Source organism: Podarcis tiliguerta, assembly GCF_965153285.1.
Source record: "Podarcis tiliguerta genome assembly, chromosome: 16".
In the NCBI taxonomy this organism is placed as follows: Eukaryota; Metazoa; Chordata; class Lepidosauria; order Squamata; family Lacertidae; genus Podarcis; species Podarcis tiliguerta.
Genome location: NC_139549.1, coordinates 29,560,916 through 29,572,075, shown reverse-complemented (window position 1 = coordinate 29,572,075; position 11,160 = coordinate 29,560,916). Strand labels below are relative to the sequence as shown.

The window sequence follows — 11,160 nt, the reverse complement described above, 5'->3', positions numbered from 1 at the left end:
CACCCCTTATTCACAGGTGTGGGTGCTTCCAAGACACCCACCCTCCCCAAAAGAAAACTTGCATCCAAAAAAACGCACGATCCAAAAGGTTCGCTCGCGCAACTATGGCGCGCCTTCCTTTTGCATTCCATCTACCACAGGCAGAAAATATGGGAATTGGGGGCGAGGGGGGAGTTCGAATTAAAAAGGAATGAATGACCGACCGAGGAGCCCCACTTTCCCTCCGCGCGCGGAGAAGACACGCGCGCCCGCTTAGCCAGCGCCGCACTCCGCTCCGCTCTCCAGATGCCGGCGCGCAACTGGCAAGGGGGTGTGGTGGGAAGCGGGCGGCGAGGGTGTGCGCGCGTGTTTCTGGGCGCGTTCAAAAGGTGAGAGGGGACCTCCCCCTGCCCGCGCAGCCCCTTGCAGCTTTTGCAAGACGCATCGCCCCCAAATAGCAAAAATGATAGCAATAAACAAATGCAAAGGCTGACCCCCCGAAGTTGCAGAAGGCGGAGAGCCGTGGCAAGGCTCGTTCCTTTCTCCTCCTTCAGCGGCTCTTGCGCCTTCCTTCCCCCCATTCCACGTTTCCCCTCCGCGCACACCCCTTCCCCTTCTCTCTCTCCCTTTTTTTTTTCCTCCTCCCTTGCCCATTTTGGCTTATATTCAAATGTGGGTCAGGGGTGAGCGGCTCCCAACGTCACCAGCTTACAAGATGGCGCTGAGAGGAAGGCTGTGAGATAAGGAACGGGCTGCTATAAGCCGGGAGGACAGGCGAGGAGCGAGGAGGCGGCGGCGGAGAAGGTGGTGGAAGAGGTGGCTGCGACGGGGGACCCTCCCGGGAAAACCCCCTGGCCCCAAGCATGCCGGCGAAAAGGTAAGCGGCCGCCCGAGCGGGGGACTCCGGGGCTCCGCCGCGCTCCCGGCAGGGGGTGTGTATGCATGCCCGTGCGGATGCGCGCACACGTGTGCGGCGCTGGCCGGACCGCCGCCGCCGTTGCCCGGGTTTGCCTGGCGCTGCGCTGCATGCAAAGCCCGCCCCCCAAGTCCGCGCGGGGAGCCCACACAAAGGAAGGGCGAGCGGACTCCGCGCTGTGCGCGTCGGAGAGGAGCCGCGATGGCATTTTGCAGCGGCTCCTCAATTGCACCGCCGGCGTGCAGCCCAACAACAGAACCCCCGGCGTGTGCAATACATATATACACATATATATAGAATATTAACGTGCCTCTTTTTTTTTTTTTGCATTATTCCCCCCCCCCTCCGTTTTAATTTTTGCGAAGTGCGCTATTGCAAACGAGAGCCCTCGCAACTCGTCGTGGCCGCTCGCTTTGCAAACTTTGCTCGGCTCCCTCTCCTCTTCCTTCCCTCTTTGTGTGTGTGTGTGGGGTGTTTTGCATTGCTCTGCCCTATGGCTGAGCCCATGCCTCCCGGGGGGAGGGGGAGGAGGAGGAGGAGGAGGGGGCGGGGTAGAAGAGAGAGGGAGGGAGGGAGGGAGGGAAGGGGGCATTAGCCAAGCTGCTGCAGCTGCCGCCGCTGCCTCCGCGTTGGACAAGCCCTGGGCGAAGGGGTGGGGGCCTCTGATGGACGGCTCTCCCCTCCCCCCCTCATTGATTCCCACTCTTGGAGGTGGGTGCAGCTAAGCAATTATTTTGAGAGAGGGGGGTGTGCGCGCGCGCGCGCGAGGGTGGGTGGGGGGCGCACATGGAAAAAGCGAGCGCCAGGGGGGCGTTGCATTTTGCATAGGCTTGCGTTTGTGGCAGGAGCGAGCCTTTCCTCCTGCAACCGGGGTGGGGGGAGGTTGGTTGGTTGGTTGGTTTGGAGTGGGGGGGGGGACCCGGAGGAAAGGCTTGCGGAGGGGGGCGCTGGAGAGACCCGGCGTGGCATGGCCGTGGCTCAGGCTGGACCCTTCCTCCACCCCTCCGGTCTCCTCGCCGAAGCGATCCGCGGAGCCCCCCTCGATGGCGACGGAAAGGTGACCCCATCCCCACGACCTCCCTTTCTTCCCCCTCGGGCCGAGCCCCTCTTTCAAGCTGCGTTTGAACTTTTGCCACATCGCTTGCGCCTTTCCCCCCCCTCCTTCCTTTCCCCTCCATCTCCATTGAGAGCGAAAGAGACACAGGCGCTGTGGGGCGTTGTTAAGATCTGGGGGCTTTTGTTGCTGCTGCTGCGAAATTCAAAGGGACTAGAAACCGGAGGCTTGCCTTCCCCGGGCGGACTCTTGGGGTTCCCGCAGCAGCAGCAGCGCCGCCGCCGCTGCCAGCCTTGCAGCCTCGAATCCCTTTCTGGAATCTATAGATTTCCCTTCTTCCTTTTTCTGAAATGTGCTGCTTTAAGAATACTCTCTCTGAAAGACGCATACGATTCAGCAATGCGTTACTTTCATGCTGCCCGGGAGTCCCCTCCCCGGATTGAATAGCCTCTCTTCAATACCCCCCCCCCCCCAATCCCGGGAAAAAGAAACAATTGAGGAATAGTCTTAAAGTAAGGACTTCAGTATATATGCGTGATGTGTATTTCAAAAGGCAAAAGGGAAACCCGAAGTTTGTGAATTTCCAACCAGAAAGCTTTCACTGAGTTTGCTGCTTGGTGGAGAAATGGCATTTCTTTCTCTGTGTGTGCGCGCAGTTTTAGTCACTTTTGATGCTATTGATGAATGAAATGTGTGTTTCTCTCTGCATGGAAAAAGGCTCTCTCCCTCTCTAACTGGATGGCTGATATTTGCAAATGAAAGTCGCCCATTTGGATCTTGCTGAGAATCTTGGTTTAGGGACCCTTTAAATGGGAACTTATGGAAGAAGGGAAGGGGAAGAGGCTTGAAGTCCTCTTGTTTTTAATTTCTCCCAGGTTGACATGGGTGCACCAGGGAGGGCAGAAGAGGGTGCCTGCGCCTTAGTCTCCCCCCCCCCCCCACAGTACAGTTTTTTCCCTTTATCAGAGATACCAGCTGGTTCCTTTTAGCCATTTTACTCAGGATGACTGTTGTGCCATTGGTTGGGGAGGTGTTTTGAACTTTGCCCTTAAGATTTTTTGGGGGGAAAACCCAACTATTAAAAATTCTTATCCCCCCCCCCTTGAAAGGAAATAAAAATGTTTCCTGGGACTGTCGTGTCACTTAGGCCACTCTGTGAATTGTGTTTTGGACATTGGAAGGAAGGGTGCATTATTTCGCATAGAGAATTCAGCCTTAAAAATTTGTACACTGAGAGATGCTTGGCAAAAGGTGATGTTGGTTTGAAGGCAGGTGGGGGGGAGTTGGGGAGGGGGGGGAAAGTTAAGGTGGTGGGGGAAGCCCTTTGGAAACACAGAACTCTTGTTTTGACCGCCAAGCATTTCTTGTTTTTTTGTGTTTTTACGGAAGATAAAACACGTTTTCATTAAGAGTGGGGAGATAGTTGTGTGAATAATGAGTGGTGGAAAGGAAAGGAAACGGCTTATTTCGAACAAAAGATTTGGGTTGTTTTTTTCCCCAGAGCCAAACTTCCATCAGGCGTCATAATTGGCTCTTTAGAATTGTGCTGTTGCAATTCCACGTGCGGTCAGTGACATGAGGGGAAATTGACTTATTCCCATAACTGTTGTTCGCTACTTTGATGCTTTCTACCCAGTCTTGAATTGCAACAGTGCTCAGGTTGAATTCCTTTTTTTAAAAAGAGACTTCTGAGTTCCGAAACAGAATACATAGCGGTTATCCTTTAAAAAAAATTTTTTTTTTTAAAGATACCTGAACCTAAATCAAGTTGATTTCACTGGGATCTACAGATGGTATTAAGTAGGTTCAGAAGTTAGTGTTTCTTTTTTCTTTTCTTTTAAAAAAATCCCAGCAGTGCCACCACCTGCTTCCGTCATGTCATCTCACCAACTGGGGATCCAAAATAAATTTGAGAATAAACCCCTTTACATTTGTTCATATGTTCTCTCCAGGGCATAAATCTCTCGTTCCATTGGGATCCAAATTCATTCCGCACACACGCACCAGAAATGCATTCTCTTAAGTGGACTGGTGCAACGAAATACATGTTTGAAGTTGTGCTGTCATTCTGTTTTGGAAAAGTGACGTGCGTCAAAAAAGAGGGCGAGTTTTTAATCTTGACAGTCCTTAAGGGGGATGCAAGTCATTCTTCCTATGCGATAGCTCACCTTTTCAGATGCACCTACTTCTTAAAAAAACAAACCCAGAAGCGGCAACTTTTCTGTGTTGGAAGAGATCTGGATTTTGCATGCCTTTTTCAAACTTCCCAAGACGTAAACATGCAAATAAATTTTTAGTTCTCTCTCTTTTTAAAAAGGAATTCCCTGTAGAGAATAGCACCCAGGTAAAAGAAACAGCGTCAAGTTCTTAATCTGTGTAGGCTGCTGCTGCTTTGCTGAATGATTCGGGCTGGGAAACTTGTTACAGATACCTGAAAAGTGTGTTATATAGATGCCTGAAGCTTTAAGCTATCCCGTGATAAAGCTCCTGTCCTGTCTGTCAGCCCTGGATAGTTTAGCAGAAGCAACTGTGTGATAAGGGAAGCCTCAGACCTGGGAGGTGGGTGGGTGCTCTGTAATTGTTTGGCCAGGGTTTTAGATGGGTGGGGGCAGAAAGCTGAAATGGATTTACGCCTAACCCTGGGTGCTGCAGTTCCAGAAATTTTCCTACAATGCCGCTGAAGGTTTTTTTGGTGGTTTTTTTATTTATAGGAAAGCAAACAAAAAGGCCAGCAAGGTGAGGCAATTTGAGGAAGCTGGTGGTAAACTCTCTAAAAAAACAGAAATGGCCTATTACCGGTTTTCTTAGGGGGCGGGGGGCAGTGCACAAACAGCATTGTTCTGATCACTGGCATGGGAAAAAAATAAGACATTTGATCCTATGGATGGTCTTTATTTTCCTTTTCGCTGTTGCAAAATGAAATCCCAATTTTGCATCGGCAGATGGTTCCTTTGAAAGCCCTGGCATATTAATGGGAGATCTCTTCAGTAGGGGTTTGCCAATTCAGAAGAGAGTCTTATTTTTTATTTTTTCTGTAAGGCAAGCCCACGTGTATTTCTTTTTCTACAGTTGGGTCTGACTTCGCCCCTTTAATTTGCTTGTTGTGTTAATCAGGAATCTCCTGCTTTCTTAAGGCTGGTGCTTCTGGTTTCCTCGCAGCTTAAGACCCCTCGCCTGCTTAGGGCGAGTAGGTTTCAACAACTCCAGAGCAGATGTTGTCTTGGAAAGTTTTTTTTTTTTTTTAAGGGGGGGGGAGAGGCGGAAACGCATTGCATTTGTGATTCAGCCATTATGCAGGCTGTGACAGTCTAAGCTCAATGGGGTCTGAAGAAGTGGGGGGAGGGGGGGTCTTGCATTTCAGCATCGCTGGACATGCCGCCTCCGTTGGGCTCTGCGGCGAAAAAATTAACAGGGCTCAGCTGTTGAATTGCTTACGGAGAAATCCAAGCCTGGCTATAAAACCGGGGAATTTTTAAATCGTAATCGTATGGAAACCCTTTCCAGGGCTTGACTCGGCTAAAGGAGAAAAGTGGCGGTCGGTACCACTCAGGTTGTTCAAAGAGAGGTTTGAGGATTGCCTGTTGGTGCTTTGATAAAGCCCTGTGTGTTGTAATAGGAAGGCATGGATTGAGTCAACCCAGCCAGATTTTTTGCAGATAGTGGCATTTGGCCCAGTGCCCGCCTTCTTGGGGGCAGCTTAGCATGTGAGCGGTTCTAACGCACAGCACATGCGGTTTTGCAATCTGGTGGAGCTTTCTGCACAACATCCCCCCTGTTTTGCAAACGTGCCCACAGGCCCCAAAAGCTTCGGAAGAATACTGGATATTGTGTCTTCACAACTTCGATGTAGGAGACTCTGCAGACTGAAGCGGCTGCTGTTTATACCTGTGTGGCAGTTTCTGCGGCCAAATCCTGCCCTAACTGGACCTAGGACCCCCCCCCCCCCCCCTGGACAGGCTTCTTCCGATACTAGCATTCTAAAATGGTAGCAAATTGCCTGCGTGGTTTATTAGTTAGCTTTCCTGAGCATCATGAGCAGGGACACCTATGTCTCTCCAGATGTTGCCAGACTACAACTCCCATCATGCCCCACCATTGGGCCTTGCATGCTGCGGCCGATGGGAGCTTTCTGGGCAAACAAAAGAGACCCAGTCCTTCACTCAGGCCGTAGTTTAAACCGGTGGAATTCGCTGTGACGAGAGGCAGCGATGGCCACCAATTGGGACGGCTTTAAAAGGGGATTAGACAGATTCGCAGAGGACCAAGGTTCTGTTCTGCTTTGTGCATCGGAATACCTTTTGCTGGGAATCTCAGGTGAGTGAGAGGGATGCTGCAGCCGGGTCCTGCTTGCTGGCTTCCCATTGGTCGCTTTTGAGAATAGGATGCTGTGCTAGGTGGGCCTCAGGCCTGGTCCACTTTTGTCCGTGTGGGTTTGAAGGCCCACTTTCGTTCCGTGAGCTGATACGGCTGCTATTCCACAATTTGTCCTATAACGCAGATATTTCATGTCATTGTACCACAGTTACTATGGTAAAGAAAGTCTTGAAATGGATACCATACAGTGGTACCTCGGGTTACAGACGCTTCAGGTTACAGACTCCGCTAACCCGGAAGTAGTACCTCGGGTTAAGAACTTTGCTTCAGGATGAGAACAGAAATCATGCGGCGGCAGCGGGGGGGGGGCATTAGCTAAAGTGGTACCTCAGGTTAAGAACAGTTTCAGGTTAAGAACGGACCTCTGGAACGAATTAAGTTCTTAATCCGAGGTACCACTGTACCTCCATGCTCCCCTCTTTCTCTCCCCCCCCTTTTTTCTTCTCCCTTCCCTGTGCTTACAAACTTCCAAGAGATTTCCAAAACCTATTCGGTCTTCCCTGCAAAAGCAGCCCTTCATCGAACCTTATAACCGACGTGGCATCTCTGGGATCCTTTTTGATGTGGCTTACAATGGGCATCTTGGCCACGTATTAGATCACCCCCCCTGCAAGGAGACACGGCCGCCCGCTCTTTTCTCACTGCTGGGCTCTGTTAGAAAGAGGAAGGAAAAGGAACATGAGCAGAGGCCAGCAAGACTCAGCTCTTTAAAAGTCCTGTCAATTTATTATTACTTTAAAAAGCGAGAGAGAAATCCGCCCCCCCCCACGCCTTGGTAGCTGTACCTGCGGTGACAGGTGGAATAAGCATCCGTGCTTCTTCGCCTGCGTTTGGACAGAGGCCCATAGTTGGCTACAAACTGCAATCCAGGATTAATCCTCACCCAGTGTTTTCTTTCCATATATCAGATTTCTCATTTTGTTAATAAACAGCGCCCAGCCGTGCACTTGCAGTCAGCTGTTTGGAGAAGCAGAAGTCGCCCGGGGGGGGGGGAGGAGTGTGTGTCCTCCCCCCCCCCCCCCGCTTTGCATTATTGAGATGACTGCTCTCAGGCCTGTCCTAGGCCTCAGATTTTCTTGACCTGAGGAGGACTTGGATGATATTTGCATCAGGGAGGTTTTGAGCTAGGAACTCAACTTGTTGGGAGCGTTTGATTCAGGTGTTCTGGTTTGTTTTATTTTGTTTTGCCCTGGTTTTGGGGGGGGGGGGCGGGAAGGAAGGGAGAGGTTCTCACTCACTGCACGAAGGGGAGACATTTAAAACGATGCACCTCAAGGTGGTCCTGGGAAGAATTCTGGATGTCCTATCATTTGCGTTTTTTAAAAAAGTTTGATTCTGGTGACCATGATTTTTTTTCTTGGGGTGGTGGAAATGTTCAGCTTTTCTTCCCTTGTCCTGCTAAAGCTGTACAGTGGTACCTCGGGTTACATACGCTTCAGGTTACAGACTCCGCTAACCCAGAAAAAGTGCTTCAGGTTAAGAACTTTGCTTCAGGATAAGAACAGAAATCGTGCTCCATTGGCGCGGCGGCAGTAGGAGGCCCCATTAGCTAAAGTGGTGCTTCAGGTTGAGAACAGTTTTAGGTTAAAAACGGACCTCCGGAACGAATTAAGTACTTAACCTGAGGTACCACTGTACTTGAGAACAGCCTCACCCTCTTGATCTTAGGAAGAATGAGAAATTGAGAGAAAAGACCAGAGAGGAAGTACCGAATGTTATGAATTTGCACCCTGTCTCCCTTCTTAACTTAATAGATCTCTGCTTCCCCAAAAATGCATTCAGAAAAAGCGTTTTATTTTAAGCACTTGTGAAGTATTGGGAGCACATTTTGTCCATGGTAATCTTAACAGGACGCTTTGTGAAGTGAGGCCAGTATAACTGCTTTCCGTGTTTTTAGGCAGAGTGAAGTAGACCACAAACTTAACACACCTGGAGTTACTATTGTGGCCATTTCCGGACACCACAGTTTCAGACATGCTGGAACGTGTGCAGAGGAGGGCAACCAAGATGATCGAGGGTCTGGAAACCAAGCCTTATGAGGAACGGTTGAAGGAATTGGGTGTGTTTAGCCTGGGGGAAAAAGAGGAAGACCGGGCAAGGGATACGATAGCCATCTTCAGATACCCGAAGGACTGTCACATGGAAGACAAGAGCAAGCTTGTTTTCTCCTGCTCCGGATGGTAGGACCCGAATCAGTGGATTCAAATTGCAAGAGAGGGAATTCAGACTAAACTTTCTGGCGGTAGGAGCTGTTCGGCAGTGGAACAGACTCCCTTGGAAGGTGGCAGAGGCCCCTTCATTGTAGCTTGTGAAACAGAGCTTGGGTAGCCATCCATGGCCATCTTACCCATAGGCGATAGGGGTGCGGGGCACCAGGGTGCCGGGCTCTCAGAACGCCAGGCCAAGAGTCCGGGGCCCGAGAGTTGAGTCCGGGGAAGAGCCTGCCCATCGCCCTGTGTCACGAGTTTGGGGGTGACTGAGCCAGCGAGATGCTGAGGCAGCCGGCCACCTCTGCCCTCCTGCGCACCTGGGACTGGGCAACCTGGGCGGGGGGTGGGCACTGGGCGGATCTTTGCACCCTGGTGCAGTATATAGAATCATAGAATCATAGAGTTGGAAGAGACCACAAGGGCCATCGAGTCCAACCCCCTGCCAAGCAGGAAACACCATCAGAGCACTCCTGACATATGGTTGTCAAGCCTCTGTTTAAAGACCTCCAAAGAAGGAGACTCCACCACACTCCTTGGCACCACTGTCGAACGGCTCTTACTGTCAGGAAGTTCTTCCTAATGTTTAGGTGGAATCTTCTTTCTTGTAGTTTGGATCCATTGCTCCGTGCCCGCTTCTCTGGAGCAGCAGAAAACAACCTTTCTCCCTCCTCTATGAGACATCCTTTTATATATTTGAACATGGCTATCATATCACCCCTTAACCTCCTCTTCTCCAGGCTAAACATGCCCAGCTCCCTTAGCCGTTCCTCATAAGGCATCGTTTCCAGGCCTTTGACCATTTTGGTTGCCCTCCTCTGGACACGTTCCAGTTTGTCAGTGTCCTTCTTGAACTGTGGTGCCCAGAACTGGACACAGTACTCCAGGTGAGGTCTGACCAGAGCAGAATACAGTGGCACTATTACTTCCCTTGATCTAGATGCTATACTCCTATTGATGCAGCCCAGAATTGCATTGGCTTTTTTAGCTGCCGCGTCACACTGTTGGCTCATGTCAAGTTTGTGGTCAACCAAGACTCCTAGATCCTTTGCTTAAGAGAGCCCTGTAGCCATCGGTCAGGGATTCTTTAGCTGTCATTCCCAGGGGATAAAGAGCCCTCCCGATGTGTTTGGAACAATTCCCAAACTGTTGGCCATTCCAGGTAAATTTGATGGAAGCACTGACGTTGGATGGTGGCCAGCGTGTCACAGGGTCTCCATCACTCTTTGCAGGTAGAGATGCTGGGGGGGCGGGGTGTTGAAGCGTTGACCTTCCAAGCAGCCTGTAGGTCCCCTCTCGCCTCCCCTGGCCTTAGCAACTGCCCACTCAAAACTTCCTTTCAGCGAGGGCTGCCCGAGACTTCCGTTCCTCCTCCTTGCCCGTGTGCCGCCCTCAGCCCGGCTCTCCTACGTAAAGACACCAGTTCTGCGTCTCCTACATTCCTCTCTCTGTTTCACCTTGTGGCGGACGGGAGCTCTCCGCACTCGTCCATTCTGCATTTCTATCAGTGTTGCAATTCTCCCTTGGGGGGAAAAAACTCCTGGGCCTTGACCATAGAATCATAGAGTTGGAAGAGACCACAAGGGCCATCGAGTCCAACCCCCTGCCAAGCAGGAAACACCATCAGAGCACTCCTGACATATGGTTGTCAAGCCTCTGCTTAAAGACCTCCAAAGAAGGAGACTCCACCACACTCCTTGGCAGCAAATTCCACTGTCGAACAGCTCTTACTGTCAGGAAGTTCTTCCTAATGTTCAGGTGGAATCTTCTTTCTTGTCGTTTGGATCCATTGCTCTGTGTCCGCTTCTCTGGAGAGGCAGAAAACAACCTTTCTCCCTCCTCTATGTGACATCCTTTTATATATTTGAACATGGCTATCATATCACCCCTTAACCTCCTCTTCTCCAGGCTAAACATGCCCAGCTCCCTTAGCCGTTCCTCATAAGGCATCGTTTCCAGGCCTTTGACCATTTTGGTTGCCCTCCTCTGGACACGTTCCAGTTTGTCAGTGTCTTTCTTGAACTGTGGTGCCCAGAACTGGACACAGTACTCCAGGTGAGGTCTGACCAGAGCAGAATACAGTGGCACTATTACTTCCCTTGACCATCTGCCTGCTTGTGTGTTTTCCTGCAAGAGCCCTACCCCAGCTGCTTGAGCCCTGCGCCCCCTTTTTGAGACCATTGTGGGAAGGGGGTAGGGAGATAGAGAGAGAGAGACTGTTAAAGGATTAACTTTTATTAGCAAAAGAATGTCTCTCTCTGTGTTTGTGCTTCTGAGTTGCGCCAGATAAGGCTGTAATTACTGCTTGCCTATGGGGGGGGGAGGGCCAGCGGTGGGTGGGGCCATACTCAAAAGGGGGTGGAGCAAACACAGGTCTGCCCTACCTTGGTGCAATATACATCTAGCCCAGCAACATATATAGGGAATCCTGCAAGCAGGCCCTGGGTACAACAGCGTTCTCATCCCTTACGGTTCGCAGCCACTGGGATTCAGCCGTGGCTTTAGGACAGGCATCCCCAAACTCGGCCCTCCAGCTGTTTTGGGACTACAATTCCCATCATCCCTGACCACTGGACTCGTTAGCTAGGGATGATGGGAGTTGTAGTCCCAAAACAGCTGGAGGGCCGAGT

The 11,160-nt window shown here is 50.9% G+C and overlaps 1 protein-coding gene across 12 annotated transcripts in view; it reads left to right on the top strand.

Moving 5' to 3' along the window:
- Nucleotides 1-347: 347 nt before the first annotated feature.
- The window catches only part of HIC2 (HIC ZBTB transcriptional repressor 2), a 137,151-nt gene continuing 126,338 nt past the window's right edge, over nt 348-11,160 (top strand). For 2 of the 12 annotated variants that reach the window (XR_014506049.1, XM_083418310.1), the window contains exon 1: nt 348-856. The gene's annotated coding sequence lies outside the window, so the exon portion shown is untranslated. Of the gene's footprint in view, nt 857-1,444; nt 1,607-1,681; nt 1,953-3,176; nt 3,222-11,160 lie in introns of those variants that run through there. The other 10 variants (XM_083418312.1, XM_083418321.1, XM_083418319.1 and 7 more) reach the window with 9 other exon arrangements.